The sequence below is a fragment of the Saimiri boliviensis genome, chromosome 3, assembly GCF_048565385.1.
Source record: "Saimiri boliviensis isolate mSaiBol1 chromosome 3, mSaiBol1.pri, whole genome shotgun sequence".
Classification (NCBI taxonomy): Eukaryota; Metazoa; Chordata; class Mammalia; order Primates; family Cebidae; genus Saimiri; species Saimiri boliviensis.
The window spans coordinates 95,587,447-95,605,409 of NC_133451.1; the positions used below are offsets into that span (position 1 = coordinate 95,587,447).

General features: G+C 38.5%; 1 protein-coding gene across 4 annotated transcripts in view; it reads right to left on the reverse strand.

Annotated features, from left to right (window-relative positions):
* Positions 1 to 17,963, reverse strand: part of SLC9B1 (solute carrier family 9 member B1) — a 98,272-nt gene that overhangs the window by 49,102 nt on the left and 31,207 nt on the right. The gene's annotated exons all lie outside the window — the stretch shown is intronic.

The window sequence follows — 17,963 nt, forward strand, 5'->3', positions numbered from 1 at the left end:
TTATCAAATTAAGAAGCATTTATTCTTGAAAAAGTGTTAGGGTTTGGGGTAGTATTGGTAAAAGTCTGAGCCCTTCCTGACTGGGGTTGCTCCCTGATATGGTTTGGCTCTGGGTCCCCACCCAAGTCTCATTCTAAACTGTACTAAAATTCCTACATATTGTGGGAGGAACCTGGCGGGAGATAATTGAATCATGAAGGTGGTTTTCCTCCATACTGTTCTCATGGTAGTGATTAAGTCTTACAAGATCTGATGGCTTTATCAGGGGTTTTCACTTGTGAATACTCCCCATTTTCTCTTACCACTGCCATGTAAGAAGTGCCTTTCACCTTCTGCAATGATCTGAGGCCTCCCCAGCCATCTGGAACTGTAAGTCCAATTAAACCTCTTTTTCTTCCCAGCCTTGGTATGTCCTTATCAGCAGCATGAAAACAGACTAATACATTCCCATCCCTCTTCTCATCCCCAAGCTCACTTCGGAAAAACTAGCTTTAGCAGTATGAAGCTAGATGTAAAAACCAGCAGCTTTCCTGTTATGGCTGGGGGCAGGGGTGGATTTGGTATGAAGCAGAGGGAGGAAATCAGTGGCAGTTAAATATAGCAGAGTGGTTCGGGAATGAACAGAGAGAATTGCAGGTTTGCTAGTCCGAGGTTGCAGTCTCAGGGCAAGTGGAAGACAAGACAAAAATTTAAATGAGAGATCCTGTGGGTCAGTAGGTAAAGCAAACCACCATGGCACATGTACATCTATGTAACAAACTTGCATATTCTATACATGTATCCTGGAACTCAAAGTAAAATTAGAAGAAAAAAAATAGAAAGACCCACATGCAAGTCTAGAGTTTCCCAATTACAAGTTCCTATTCTTTCACTGAGAAAAGTAGCTCACTGTGCCTAAACTATTTATACCAACAATGTGGTTTACTCTGAACAGCTGTTTTTCTTCTGGGAATCTGGAATTCTGGTACATGTGAATGAGAGTAACCTCTGAAAAATCCTGAGTACTGAGTTTCTAAGGAGACTCTGGTACTGGTAGATGACTTTGCACATGTGCTGTCAAAATTTCATGCTGAGGAAGATAAACACATCCTTGTAACTCCACAGGAGAGGACTCTGGGAAGCTTGTGCCTGGTTTCCTCCATACTTTACCACATACACCTTTCTTCTTTTGCTAATTTTGCTTTGTATCTTTCACTATAATAAATGAAAAACCTGATAACTAAAAAATAAACAACAACAACAACAACAACAACAACAACAAAGAGAGTTCCTAGAAAGCAGAGAGTCATAGAAAGTTTGAGATAAGTTCTCCATACATATATGGCCAATTGCAGAGAGTATGACAAAAAGTAAAAATGAAATGAGACTTGAGTATTAGTTGCAACTTTAAATGCATTCACCCACCCACCCACACATTACTTGGCAGAGAGTGGAAGCCTTACTAGCTTTAACACAATGTCTCTCCAAAATTAAGCTATGCAACAGACACAAAGGAAATCCCTAAAAAGATAGGCTAAAACAGGCATCCCCAAACTTTTTACACAGGGGGCCAGTTCACTGTCCCTCAGACAGTTGGAGGGCCACCACATACTGTGCTCCTCTCACTGACCGCCAATGAAAGAGGTGCCCCTTCCTAAAGTGCGGCGGGGGGGGGGCAGATAAATGGCCTCAGGGGGCCAAACGCGGCCCGCGGGCCCGTAATTTGGGGATGCCTGGGCTAAAACAACAATACCAACAACAACACAAAATAAAAGGTATCAATGCTGAAAACCATTGGGCAAAAAGATTATACAGTGTAAGTATTGGCCAATTACCAAAACAATAACAACAACAAAACCACTAAAAAACAAAAACCAAATTCAGATCCGCTATAACGTGTAACTAAAGTGTTTAGTTTTCAGTGAAAAATTACTAGACATGTAAGAAAACAGGAAAATATGGCTCATCCTCTGGAAGAAAAACAAGTGAACAGAAAGTGTCTGAATTCAGATATTGGATTTAGAAAGTTTTCAAAATATATATTAAAATATGTTCAAATTAAAAATATGACAACAATATGCTGTTTAATAGAGAATATGAATAAGAAGACGGAATATATTTAAAAATAGAAATCTGTAATTGAAAGTACAATTAAAATGAAAAAAATCACCAGGGAGGTTCAATAGCATATTTGAGCTTGTGAAAGAATGTATCAGTGAACTTGAAGGTAGACCAAAAGAGGTTAATCAATTTGAAGAATAAAAAGAAAAAATAATGAAGGATAGTAAACAGATCCTTACAAACTTACGGATATGATCAAGTGACTAACATATGCATAATGTAGATTGTAAAGTAGATTGTAAACAGTGAAGATGATTATTATAATCCCCAAAGGTACTTGGGAGGCTGAGATAGAGACATTGCTTGAGGCTAGGAGTTTGAGACTAGCACAAGCAACACAATGAGACTCTGTTGATACAGTTTGCATATGTATCCCTGCCCAAATCTCACGTTAAATTGTAATTCCAATGTTGAAAGTGAGAGGTGAATGCATCAGGGGGGCAGGTTTCTCATGAACAGTCAGTACCCTCCTCTCGGTGCTGTCTTTGCAACAGTGAGTAAGTTCTTGTGAGATTTTGTCATTTAAAAGTGTGTGCCCCTTGCTCTTTTACTCCTGCTTTTGCTATGTGAGGTGTCTGCTCCCCCTTTGCCTTCTGCCACAATTGTAAGCTTCCTGAAGCCTTTCAAGAAGCAGATGCCTCTATGCTTCCTGCATAGCCTGCAGAACTGTGAGCCAATTAAACCTCTTTTCTTATAAATTATCAAGTCTCAGGTATTTAAAAGCAATGCAAGGATGGACTAATACACCTGTCTCTAAAAAAATTAAAACAAAATTACCCACGTGTGATGGCACATGCCTGTAGTCCCAGCTACTTGACAGGCAAAGGTGGAAGGACTGATCGAGCCCAGGAGTCTGAGGCTGCAATAGGCCATGACCATGCCACTGTCTCTTAAAAATAAGCCCCAGAGGAGATGGATCCAAGATGGCCGATTAGGAGCAGCTCAGGATTGCAGTTCATAGTGAAAGCACTGAGGGTGAGTGGACACCGCATTTCCAGATGGATTTTTATTGCCCACAGACCAGATTCCCAGGCAGAGGAGCCCCACGAGTCACCAGTGGGGCTGTGTTGGCTGGTGCAGCTGTATTAGCTGGTGCAGCTGTTTTGGCCGGCGCCCTGGTGCAGCTGTACAAAATACACGGGTCTAGGTGCCATTTTAGCTGGCGATTGGAGCTCCTGGGAGACAGAGTTGCCCATTCAACTGATATAAAAAGGGACTGAAACAGGTAGCCAGGTCGGGAGATTCCTGGGCAAAAAAGTACCACGAATCTCAGCTTGGCTGTTTTAGCCTGCGCAGTGGGTCGCCACATGGGAAATCACACAGATCTCAGTGCCTTTTCAACAGGTGACTGGAACACCTGGAGACAGAGTAGACAGTTCAACTAGGAAAAAAAAAAAAAAAAAAGGGCTCTGAGGCAGGGAGCCAGGTGATCAGGCTCGGCTGGTCCCACCACCACAAGAAAAACCAGCACTCTGAAATGCTCTGGATTCACAGTTTAACAGCAAGCACAGCTGAACCCAGGATGGTCTAGCTCTGTGGGGAAGGGGCGTCTGCCATTACCGACAGAGTCCACCACTATGGAGGTAGTCTGCTATTGCTGAGGCAGCCCACCATTACAGAGAGAGTCTGCCATTACAGAGGTGGGCCGCTATTGCCCAGGCAATTCTAACTATACCCATATAAACAGGACTGCAGGGAAGTTCACAAAGCAGCTGGGCAGAGCCCCAGCTCAGCAAAGCCTCTGACAGTGACTAGGCTGCCTCCTTGCTGGGCAGAGCAGCCCTGAAAAAGGCAGAAGCACAACAGAAACTCATAATTAAAGCCCTAACTCCCTGGGACAGAGCACCTGGGAAAAAAAAAGGGAGGCTTATGAGTTCTGCTGCAGCAAACTTAAATGTACCTGCCCAGTAGCTCTGAATGAACAACAGAGTTGTTCATTCACAGCTCAGCACTTGAGCTCCTATAAAGGACAGACTGTCTCCTCAAGCAGCTCCCTGACCCCCATATATCCAAAGAGTCACCTCACAAAGGAGAGCTCAGACTGACATCTGGCAGGTACCCTTCTGGGACAAAGATAGCAGAAGAAGAACCTGGCAGCAACCCTTACCATTCTGCAGCCACAGCAGGTGATCCCCAGGCAAGCAGGGCCTGGAGTGGACCTCAGCAGTCCTACAGCAGAGGGGCCTGACTGTTAGAAGGAAAACTAAGAAAGAGAGAAATAACTTCATTATCAACAAACTGGACGTCCACTCAGAGACTCAATCTGAAAGTCAACAACTACAAAGACAACAGGTGGATAAATCCACAAAGATGGGAAGAAACCAGTGCAAAAAGAATGAAAACACCTGAAACCAAAATGCCTCTCTTCCTCCAAGGGATCACAACTTCTCACCAGCAAGGGAACAAGGCTGGATGGAGAATGAGTGTGATGAATTGACAGAAACAGGCTTCAGAAGGTGAGTAATAACAAACTTCTCAGAGATAAAAGAACATGTTCTAACCCAATGCAAAGAAATTAAGAACCTTGAAAATAGACCTGATGAAATGCTAAAAAGAATAAACAACTTAGAGAGGAATATAAGGGAATTGATGGAGCTGAAAAACACAAAATGAGAACTTCATGAAGCATACACAAGTTTCAACAGCCAAATTGACCAAGCAGAAGAAAGGATATCAGAGGTCAAAGATCAACTCAATGAAATAAAAAGAGAAGGCAAGACTAGAGAAAAAAAGGGTAAAAAGGAATGAACAAAGTCTCCAAGAAATATGGGACTATATGAAAAGACCTAATCTACGTTTGATATGTACACCTGAATGTGATGGAGAGAATGAATCCAAGTGGGCAAACACTCTTCAGGATATGATCCAGGAAAACTTCCCCAACCTAGCAAGGCAGGCCAATATTCAAGTCCAGGAAATACAGAGAACACCACAAAGATATTCCTCAAGGAGAGCAACCCCAAGGCACATAATCATCAGATTCACCAGGGTTGAAGTGAAGGAGAAAATGCAAAGGGCAGCCAGAGAGAAAGGTCGGGTTACCCACAAAGGGAAGCCCATCAGACTCACAGCAGATTTCTCAGCAGAAACCCTACAAGCCAGAAGAGAGTGGGGGCCAATATTCAACATCCTTAAAGAAAAGAACTTTCAACCCAGAATTTCATATCCAGCCGAACTAAGCTTCTTAAGTGAAGGAAAAATAAAATCCTTTACAAACAAGCAAGTACTCAGAGATTTCATCACCACCAGGCCTGCTTTATAAGAGCTCCTGAAAGAGGCACTAAACATAGAAAGGAACAACCAGTACCAGCCACTCCAAAAATGTACCAAATGGTAAAGAGCATCAACACAATGAAGAAGCTGCATCCACTGATGGGCAAAATAGCCAGCTAGCGTCAAAATGTCAGCATGAAATTCACACATAACAATATTAACCCTAAATGTAAATAGGATAAATGCCTCAATCAAAAGACAAAGACTGGCAAATTGGATAAAAAGCCAAAACCCATTGGTGCGCTGTATCCAGGAAACCCATCTCACATGCAAGGATACGCAAAGCCTCAAAATAAAGGGATGGAGGAAGATTTACCAAGCAAATGGAAAGCAAAAAAAAAAAAAAAAAAAAAAAAAAAGCAGGAGCTGCAATTCCTGTCTCTGATAAAATAGACTTTAACCAACAAAGATCAAAGGAGACAAAGAAGGACATTACATAATAGTAAAATGATCAATGCAACAAGAAGAGCTAATGATTCTAAATATATACACTCCCAATACAGGAGCACCCAGATATATAAAGTAAGTTCTTAACGACTTACAAAGAGACTTAGACTCCCACACAATAATAGTAGGAGAGTTTAACATCCCATTGTCAATAGTAGGCAGATCAACGAGATAGAAAATTAACAAGGATATCTAGGACATGAACTCAGACCTGGACCAAGCAAACCTAATAGACATTTACAGAACTCTCCACCCCAAATCCAGAGAATATACATTCTTCTCAGCACCACATCACATCTACTTTAAAATTGACCACATAATTGGAAGTAAATCACTCCTCAACAAATGCAAAAAAATGGAAATCATAACAAACAGTCTGTCAGACCACTGTAATCAAGTTAGAACTCAGAATTCAGAAATGAACTCAGAAACGCACAGCTTCATGGAAACTGAACAACTGGCTCTTGTATGCTGATTGGATAAACAATGAAATGAAGGAAGAAATAAAGGTGTTCTTTGAAACCAACGAGAACAAAGACACAACATACCAGAATCTCTGGGACACATTTAAAGCAGTGTCTAGAGGAAAATATATGGCAATAAATGCCCACATGAGAAGTAAGTGAAGATCTAAAATCAACATCCTTATCATCAAAATTGAAAGCTAGAGGAGCAAGATCAAAAAACGAAAACAAAAACAAAAACAAAAACAAAAACAAAAACAAAGAAAACCCTCAAAAGCTAGGAGAAGACAAGAAATAACTAAGATCAGAGCAGAACTGAAGGAGATAGAGACATAAAAAAACCCTTCAAAAAATCAATAAATCCAGGAGCTGGTATTTCGAAAAGATCAACAAAATAGACAGACCACTAGCCAGATTAATAGAAAAGAGAGAATAATTAAATAGATGCAATGAAAAATGATAAAGGGGATATCACCACAGATTCCAGAGAAATACAAATCACCAGCAGAGATTATTACAAACAACTCTATGCACATCAACTAGTAAACCTGGAAGAAATGGATAAATTCCTGGACACTTGCATCCTCCCAAGCCTGAATCAGGAAGAAGTCAAAACCATGAATAGAACAATAACAAGGTCTGAAGTTGAGGCAGCAATTAAGAGTCTACAACCCAAAAAAAGCCCAGGTCCAGATGGGTTCTCAGCCGAATTCTACCAGACATACAAAGAGGAGCTGGTACCATTCCTTCTGAAACTATTCCAAATAATCCAAAAAGAGGGAATCCTTCCCAAATCATTTTATGAGACCAACATCATCTTGATACCAAAACCTGGCAGAGACTCAGCAAAAAAAGAAAACTTCAGGCCAATATCCATGATGACCATAGATACAAAAATCTTCAATAGAATACTGGCAAACCAATTGCAACAGCACATCAAAAAGCTTATCCACCATGATCAAGTAGGCTTCATCCTGAGGATGCAAAGCTGGTTCAACATACACAAGTCTATTAACGTAATTCACCACATAAACGGAACCAAAGACAAAAACCACATGATTACCTCAATTGATGCAGAGAAGGCCTTTGACAAAATTCAGCAGCCCTTTATGTGAATAAACCTCAATAAACTAGGTATTGATGGAATGTATCTCAAAATAATAAAAGCTATTCATGACAGACCAACAGCCAATATCATACTGAATGGGCAAAAACTGGAAGCATTCCCTTTTAAATCTAGCAATAGACAAGGATGCCCTCTCTCACCACTCCTATTCAATATAGTATTGGAAGTTCTAGCCAAAGCAATCAGGCAAGAAAAAGAAATAAAGGGTATTCAAATAGGAAAGGAGAAAGTCAAATTTTCTCTATTTGCAGATGACATGATTGTACATCTAGAAGATCCCATCATCTCAGCCCAAAATCTCCTGAAACTGATAAGCAACTTCAGCAAAGTCTCAGGATACAACATCAATGTGCAAAAATCACAAGCATTCCTACACACCAATAACAGATTAAAGAGAGCCAAATCAAGAATGAACTGCCATTCACAATAGCTACAAAGAGAATAAAATACCTAGGAATACAACTAACAAAGGATATAAAGGACCTCTTCAAGGAGAACTGCAAACCACAGCTCAATGAAATAAGAGAGGACACAAACAGATGGAGAAACATTCCATGTTCGTGGTTAGCAAGAATCAATATCATGAAAATGGCCATACTGCCCAAGGTAATTTACACATTCAATGCTATCCCAATCAAGCTACCAATGACCTTCTTCACAGAACCGGAAAAAAACACCTTAAACTTCATATAAAACCAAAAGAGAGCCTGCATAGCCAAGTCAATTCTAAGGAAAAAGAACAAAGTGGGAGGCATCACACTACCAGACTTCAAACTATACTCCAAGGCTACAGTAATCAACACAGCATGGGACTTGTACCAAAACAGAGATATAGACCAATGGAACAGAACAGAGGCCTCGGAGGCAACATCACACAACTACAACCATCCATCTTTGACAAACGTGACAAAAACAAGCAATGGGGAAAGGAGTCCCTGTTTAATACATGGTGTTGAGAAAACTGGGTAGCTATGTGCAGAAAGCAGAAACTGGACCCCTTCCTGACACCTTACACTAAAATTAACTCCAGATGGATTAAAGACTTAAACCTAAGACCTAACACCATAAAAACCCTGGAAGATAACCTCGGCAAAACCATTCAGGACATAGTCATAGGCAAGGACTTCACGACCAAAACACCAAAAGCATTGGTAACAAAAGCTAAAATAGACAAATGGGACCTAATCAAACTTCACAACTTCTGAACAGCAAAAGAAACAGTCATTAGAGTGAACTGGCAACAAACAGAATGGGAAAATATTTTTGCAATCTACCCATCTGACAAAGGGCTGATGTCTAGAAACTACAAAGAACTAAAAGAAATCTACAAGAAAAAAACAAGCCCATTCAAAAGTGGGCAAAGGATATGAACAGACACTTTACAAAAGAAGACATACATGAGGCCAACAAACATATGAAAAAATGCTCATCATCACTGGTCATTAGAGAAATGCAAATCAAAACTACATTGAGATATCATCTCATGCCAGTTAGAATGGTGATCATTAAAAAATCTGGAGACAACAGATGCTGGAGAGGATGTGGAGAAATAGGAACACTTTTGCAATGTTGGTGGGAGTGTAAATTAGTTCAACCATTGTGGAAGACAGTGTGGCAATTCCTCAAGGACCTAGAAATAGAAATTCCATTTGACCCAGCAACCCCATTACTGGATATATTTCCAAAGGATTATAAATTGTTCTACTATAAGGACACATGCACATGAATATTCATTGCAGCACTGTTTACAATAGCAAAGACCTGGAACCAACCCAAATGCCCATCGATGATAGACTGGACAGGGAAAATGTGGCACATATATACCATGGAATACTATGCAGCCATCAAAAATGATGAGTTTGTGTCCTTTGTAGGGACATGGATGAACCTGGAAACCATCATTCTCAGCAAACTGACACAAGAACAGAAAATTAAACACTGCATATTCTCACTCATAGGTGGGCATTGAACAATGAGAACGCATGGACGCAGGGAGGGAGCACCACACACTGGGGTCTGTGGGGGCAGAAATAGGAGAGGGACAGCGAGTTGTGTGGAGTTGGGGAGAGAGAGCGTGGGGAGAAATGCCAGATATAGATGATGGGGAGGAAGGCAGCAAATCACACTGCCATGTGTGTACCTATGCAACAATCTTGCATGTTCTTCACATGTACCCACAAACCTAAAATGTAATAAAAAAAAAATAAGCCCCAGAGAAACCATTACAACAAAAATCTAAAAAATATAGCAGAAATCACAAAAAAATTTAAAAAGGGCACTAGATATACTGGGTTAACACAAAAGAAGCAGTAATGTAAGAATAGAAAAACAAAAAGACATGGCACATAGAAAACAAATAAGAAAATGTTAAATTCAAATCCAGCCATATCAATAATTATGTTAAATGTGAATGAACTAAAATCAAAAGGCAACTATTGATTTTACAACTAATGAACTAATGAACTAAAATCAAAAGCAACATACACGATTTAAAACAAACAAGATTCAACTATATGGTGCCCATAAGAAACGCACTTTAGATAACAAGCAGGTTTAATGTAAAAGGATAGGATATATATGGAAATGGTAATTATGGGTGAAGGAAGAAAACACAAGTGTAATTACACAATGTCTTTTTATTAAAACCTGTAAGTCAGTTTTATTGTCTATATATTGGAGATAAAAAATTATCTCCTGCCATCATAAATAGGTTTTCTTACAATAAAATGAGCTAGTAAGCACGAAAAAGCATTGTAATCTGTAAGATATTCTTCCAGCAATTCTTGCATTCTAGGAAAATCAGAACATTGCTGGTAATAGAATTTTAGATATTTTGAGGAAAGACATTTTAGGATATATGAGAAATGAACATTTTCTGTTCTCTAATTACACCGTGGATTCTCTTTTTGCATTGACATTTTGCTTGAATATCAATAGCCAAGAGAAGGGGGTGGTTCAGGCACTTGTCTAGTGAGAATGCTGAAGCAAGGAGCTGGCAGGATACTCCCCTGTGCTAATGGTCAGGGGCCCGCTTGGGTGACGCGAAGGATTTATTCTCAGTTACAAGACAAAAACAGAAATGGAAAGAGGTTACAAACTTCTATAGCAATTTGACACTGTATCTTATGAAAAGTAAGTATCAGACTACATCAAATAGGAAATTAAAAGCAAAAACAATTGGGTACTAGCCTACTACAAGGCAGGCTTAGTACCTAGGTGACAAAATAATCTGCACAACATACCCACATGACACTAGTTTACCTATGTGACAAACCTGAACATGTACCCCTGAACCTAAAATAAAAGTTTTTTTTAAAATAAATAAAAACTAAACAAAACAAAAAAACACATCCGTTTCTTCACAGATAATTTGAGAAGAACCAGTGTCAGGAAAAAAGAATAAATAATATCTACATTAAAACCCACCAGAAAACATACATGTAGTGGTGTTATACTGGGGTTTAGGGTTCCCCTAGCTTCCCTGAGAGGACTTTATTTTAGGTTTTTGGTATTTTGTCTTTTTAAGAATGAGAGAGGGGACTATGGCGCAGGGCACAGTAAATGCCAAACTTAAAAGCATTTGTAGAAAGTGATTTATTTAGAGAGAGAGAAACTGAAGAAGGAGAGAGAAAGAAACAGCTAACTTTTACACTAAGAGAATTTAGAAAGATGGAATTTAGGAGAGGAAAGCAGATTTTACACTGAGTGGAAGGGAATAGGGAGAGATGAAGTTTAGGAGAGGAAGATAGGCTTTCATGAGAGTGTGGAAGGGGACTTTAGAAGAGACATTTAGGAGAGAGAAAGATGGCTTTTACGAAGGGAGTGTTTGTGGAAGGGGTCCAAACATGGAGTTTAAAGGGGTGTGGAAGAAGGAGATTTTTAACCTGGGAGGAACGCCCACCTTTTTTAAGACCCTGGGCTAATGAAAGGAGTTTTTTAGAACTTACTGGAATGATTGACTTTTAGTTTTTTCCCACACCCTCTAAATTTAAATATAAACCATTAAACTTCCCAGATGAAGGGAGATGGGAGGGGGGCATGGTGCTGGGAAGTTTTTGCCCTTAAAACTATGCCCCTTTGTGGTTCTGGAAAGAGAACACATTTCCCCACTTTGAATAGGAAAGCCCAACTTTTGTTGGAACACGGGTGTTCCTTTTTTTTTTTTAAATACTTTTTGCTGAAATGAGGCATGGAAGGGTCCCTGCAGTTGACGTTTTCTTTAGAGGGGAGACTTTTAGGGGTGCGGGTTGATTTACAGGTTTATGATAGAGTTTACAAGCCAAGGACGTTTGGGGTTTTAGTGGCAGGATTATTTATGCTTTATGGTTTTGTAGAGAACAGAGTTGGGGCATTTTGGTAGCCTGAGATGCACTGACCGTTTTGACCCTTCCTGTCTTTTGCTGGGGTACAGGAGCTGAGAAGCCCTGGTTGGCATTGGTGGAGGAAGTTGCTGCAGGGAGTTTTACATGTGGAGGTAGTTTTGAGGAGGGCTGAATAGAGTATGGGGTAGAGGCCTGACAGAGCTGAGGCATATTTCTTAGGGAAAAGAAAAGTTGCACATAAGGCACCTTAAACTATTTACTTTTGCTTTTACAATACAAGTTTAATTGAAGAATAGTGTTATGATTTATACTTTTTTTGGAGGCCAGGTTTTTTTTTTTTTACTTGGCAGGGAGTAATTTGGCCATGCTGTTTGGCAGAGAAAGACGAGCTGCCTTTTAAAAAAAAAGGTTGTGTGTTAAAATGGTTTTAATTTTTTAGTATACATTTTAATGGGGACTTGAGCTTGAGAATAGAAGCACCCATCTGAAATTGAACACAAGGGATGCCTGCACCCTCAGTTAAAGACATTACAGCCACTTTGACCTGAGGCATTTCCCAGGTAAAATGAGTACTGAAATGTTTTTTGTTAGTACCCGGAAATTTTGTGTGCCCAAGACGTGTGATTTATTTTATTAGAGAACCTTATATGTACTGTATTTTAATTATGATCTACCAGGTAGAGACTCATTGCAGGGGCAGGGCCTCTGCAGGGTGCCTCCCCTAGGGCAATGCTGAGCAGAAATGTGTGGCTGGAGCTGCCACAAAGTGTCCACACAAGGGCAATGCCTAATGAATACAAGGAAGTGGACCACAACTGGGACTTTAGAACTATAGAGCCATGACCCCCATACAGCCTCAGCCTGGAAAAGCCACAAGCTCCAACTCCAACCAGTGAGAGCAGCCATGTGGCTGTACCCAACAAAGCAATGGAGGTGAGGCTGCCCAAGGCTTTAAGGATAAAACTCTCCACTGTGCCCAGGAGGTAGCACACGGAGTGGAGGATTATTCTGGAGCTTTCAGATTTAGTATCTGCTAAATGAACTTGCTCAAGGCCTGTCGCCTCTTTCTTCTTTTTGCCTATTTCTCCCTTTTGGAATGGGACTGTCTGCCATACGACAATTCCACCATTAGATCTTGGAAGCAAATAACTTGTTTTTTTTTATTTTTTATTTTTTATTTTACAGGCTCATAGCTAGAAGGAACTTGCCTTGAGTCTTGGGTTTCTTTGGTGGCCTTTAATTTTATCCTGTTTTTTATTTATCATTTTCCACTAAGAAATGATAAGAAATTCTAAACTTTCTCTTGTCTTTTTGTTGTCTTTTGATTCCTCACCAAAATTATCCTTAATGCTCTGTTTATGGCAATACAGGCTTTTCCCAGAGTATGCTCCTCCAAACTTTCCGAATCTCTTTCCATTATTCAGTTTCAATGATGAGTCTACATTTTTGAGTATCTATATAGCAACATTCCACTCTCAGTACCAATTTTCTGTCTTCATCTGTTTTGTGTTGCTATGACAGAATACCTGAGACTCAGTACTTTATAAAGAGGTATATTTGGCTTGCAGTTCTGCAGGTTGAAAAGCATGACACTGGCATCTGCTTGGCTTCTGGTGAAGGCTTTAGTGTTGTGTCACAACATGGTAGAAGAAGGTCAAAGGGGAATAGGCATGTACCAACAGGCCAAGCATGAGACATGACCTTACTACATAGCAACTCATTCTCATGGTAACTAATCCATTCCTGAGAGAACTAATCTAGTCTTACTCACTAGTGTAAGAATAGTACCAAGCTGCCACAAAGGAAGAGCTCCCAAGACCTGAATGCTTCCCATTAAGCCCCACCTTTTAAGCATTCCAACATGAATTTTGTCAAGAAGACTCAAACTATAGCAATAATAGAATAATTAGGAATAAATTTAACAAAATAAGAGCAAAACCTGTGCATTGAAAACAAAAAAAAAATCACTCAGATAAATACCTAAATAAATGGAGAGATATATCATGCTCATGGATTAGATGACTCGGTATTGTAAGATGTCAGTTGATCTACAAATTAACTTCAATTCCTGCCAGAAGTCTAGAAAGATTACTGGAAAAATTAACAAGTTGATTCTAAAATTATATAGAAATACAAAAATACCTAGAATAGCCAAAACAATCTTGTTTAAATAAGAAATGAAGCTAGAATACTTAACACTGCCTTATTTTAAAATTTAGTGTAAAGCAATGGTAGTCAAGACAGTGTAGCATCTGCATTAAGATAGATAGATAGATATGGAACTAAGTGGAGTTCAGAATCCAAACCACATGGTCAATTGATTTTCGTCAAAGATACTGAGATAATGCAATAGGAAAAACATGTTCTTTCAACAAATGATTCTTTAAGAACTGGTTATTCATTTACAAACTAAACCTAGATCCTTAGGTCATACATGAAAATTAACTAAAATGGATCATAGACCTAACTGTATGAGCTAAAACTGTAAAACTTCCAGGAAAAAAAAATAGGAGAAAGTATTTATAAACTTTGACTAAGCAAAGTTTTCTTAGATTTGATACAAAAAACGTGATCCATAAAAGAAAAACTGATAAACTGAACTTCATCAAAATGATGAAATCTTTGCTTTTCAAATAGTTCTTAAATAAATGAAAGAAAAGCTACAGACTGTGAGAAAATATTGCCAAATATATATCTGATAAAGAACTTATATTAGGCCAGATGTAGTTGCTCATGCCTGTCATTCCAGCACTTTGGGAGGCCAAAGCAGGAGGATCACTTGAGCCCAGGAGTTTGAGACCAGCTTGGACAACATGGCAAAATCCTGTCTCTGCAAAAAATTCAAAAATTAGCTGGGCATGGTGCCAAGTGCCTGTAGATCTAGCTACTCAGAAGGCTGTGGTGTGATGGTCACCTGAGCCCAGGAAGTCAAGGCTACATACAATGAGCCATGATGCAGTCGCTGCACTGCAGCCTGGGTGACAGAGTGAGATCCTGTCTCGAAACAAATAAACAACAACAAAAATAAGACAATACAACTTATATTTAGGATACATAAAGAAATTTTACAATTCAAGAATTTTTAAAATTTTATTTTAAAAATGGGCAAAAGATTTCAATAGATACTTCATTAAAGAAGATATATGAATGAATGCAAATAAGCCAGGTGAAATGAAAATTAAAACCAAATTTAGATAACTCTATACACACACTAGAATGTCTAAAATAACAAGATTAATCATACCAAGTGTTGATGAGAATGTAAAGAAGCCAGAATCATCACACATTACTGCTAGGAACACAAAACAGTGCAGTCACTTTGGAAAATAAACTGTCAGTATCATTAAAAATTTAGCTGGGTATCGTGTTGCATGCCTGTAGGCCCAGTCACCCAGAGGCTGAGGTGGGAGAACTGCTTGAATCTATGAGTTAAAGTTTAGCCTGGATAACATAGGGAGACCTCATCTCTTAAAAAAAAATAAACATATAATACAGTCCTATCAATTCTGTTTCCAAATAAAGTAAAAATATGTCTATTCAAATGTTGATAGCAGCATTGTGTATAATAATCCCAAACTGGAAACAGTGCAAATGTGCATCAACTGGGAAATGGATAACCAAAGTGTGGGTCATGTTCATAAAATGGATTGCCCTCACATGCATTCAACAGCTTGTCCAGAACTCCAAAACATACTGCTAAGTGAAATTCAGGCGCATAAACTACACATTGTGAAAGTTAAACTATATAACCTTTGTTTGTCTCTTTCTTTCTTTGAGACAGGGTCTGGCTCTGATGCCCAGGCTGGAGTACAGTGGTAAAATCTTGCCCACTGCAACCTCCACTTCTTGGCCTCAGGCAATACTCCCAGGTCAACCTGCCAGTAGCTGAAACTACAGGTGCACCATCATGCCCAACTAATTTTTGTATTTTTAGTAGAGATGGGGCTTCACCATGTTGCCTTGGCTAGTTTCAAACTCCTGGGCTCAAGTGATCTGCATGCCTTGGCCTTCCAAAGTGTTGGGATTACAGGCGTGAGTCACCGAGTCTAGCCAATCTATGTAACTTTTCATGGAAGGCAAAACCATAAAGAAAACAGATCATTTGTTACTTGTGACTTGGAAAGGTAAGAGTGAGGATTTAATGCAAATAAGCATGAGGAATCTTTTTGAGATTATGTAAGTATTCAAACACTGAATTTTTGTAACTGTTATACAATTCTATAAATTTACCAAAACTCATCAAAGTGTGAATTTAAAATAAATAAATTTTATTTTTATTGAAAAAGCTGATAAAATATAAATCGGAACAAAAGTACTGGAAAACAATAAGTTGAAGATGAATTAGAGTGATCAAAATTAATGTATATTTCAAGGGGAAACTAGAGATTTTAATTTTAGACTTTGTAAATTCAAGTACACATATTAAATTTCAAGGGTAATTATGAATAGAATAGAAATAGAACATACAACTTTTAAACAAACAGAGGGGAAAAACCTTGATCAATCTAATAAAATGCATTGGGGAAAAGACAGAGAAATAATACAGTTAACAGAAAGCACAAAATATGATGACAGATATAAATTTATCAGTAACCACAGAAAACTTAAATGGTCTAAATTAATTAAAGACAGACACTTGAAGACTAGATTAAAAACATGAAAATCCAAGTATAATCTGTAATAGTTAAAAACATGAAGACACAAAATTCTGAAGGTATGAGAATGGTAAATGATAATTAAAACAAATATTAACCAATATATGACTGGTATATCTATTTTCTTATCAAAAACAGGTTTTAAGACAAAAAAATTCTGAGGAATAAAAAGTCATTACATAAAGACATGTATGCATGTAACAATTCAACCTTAAAATGTATAAAGTACAAATTGACAGAAATACAAAAATGGCTAAATCCTTAACCATGAAGAAACTTAACTCTGAGACAATGATAATCAAAATGTAGTAAGATTATCTCAGATTGTAACAACTTTATTAACAAAAGCTTAATTTAAAGAAAATATATGAAGTTCTGTACCCTCAAATTAGAGAATATATATACTTTGAAGCCTGCTGAAGTCTTAGGAAAACTGAACCTATACTAGCCTATGAATCAAATCAAAACAAATAAAAAACTTTATAACAACGGCTTATACTTTGTAACCAAACTGCAATTTATGAAAGAAAAAAAGTAAATTTCTTTCATTTTCAAACTAAAGGCACACCTTTAAATAATTTTTGAGTCAAAGAAGACAGACATCAAAACAAATATCAGAAAGTATCTGGAAATGAAATAGCACATAACAAAATTTGTGAGATAAAGCTGAGCCAGTACTGAAAGAGTAATTTGTAGCTTTAAATATTTACATTGAAAAATAGACAGACTGAAAATTAGTTAAGTGTCCATCTTAGGAAATGTGTCCTTTGTAGGAACATGGATGAACCTGGAAACCATCATTCTCAGCAAACTGACACAAGAACAGAAAATCAAACACTGCATGTTCTCACTCATAGGTGGGTTTGAACAATGAGAACACATAAACAGGGAGGCAAGTATCACACATTGGGTTCTGTTGAGGGGGCAAGGGAGGGACAAAAGGGGGATGGGGAGGTTGGGGAGGGATAACATGGGTAGAAACACCAGATGTAGGTGATGGGGGGATGGAGGCAGCAAACCACATTGTCATGTGTGTACCTATGCAACAATCCTGCATAATCTGCACATGTACCCCAGAACCTAAAGTACAATAATAAAAAGAAATTATGAAAAAAAAAGAAATTATCTGCTTACAGATAGTTGTATATTACTTATTCCATGATGTGACAGAGTGGGATTCCTAACACTGACATCTCCTAAGCATACCCAGAGAGATTCTCTACTTTTCGTATAAAGGAGACAGCAAGTATGTAGGGGGTTGTTTGAGAGAGAGAGAGAGAGAGAGAGAGAGAGAGAGAGAGAGAGAGAGAGAGAGAGAGAGATTGATTTAAAAAAAGAGAGTGCAAGAATAGGCACCCCCAAATAGAAACAAAGAAAATCTCATTTTCCTATAAATGTCTCCCAAACTGAAAATCAAAAATGAAAGAAAACAAAGGGGGAAAGCAGTTATATTATCTAAGCCTAAAGTTTTAGTACTGATGTTCTAGAACTTCTCAACTAGTTCCTGAGCAAATTGTAGTCCACACTCAGTGTATAATGGTTGGTAAAGAATACATGTTCCTCTCTGCTGCACGCC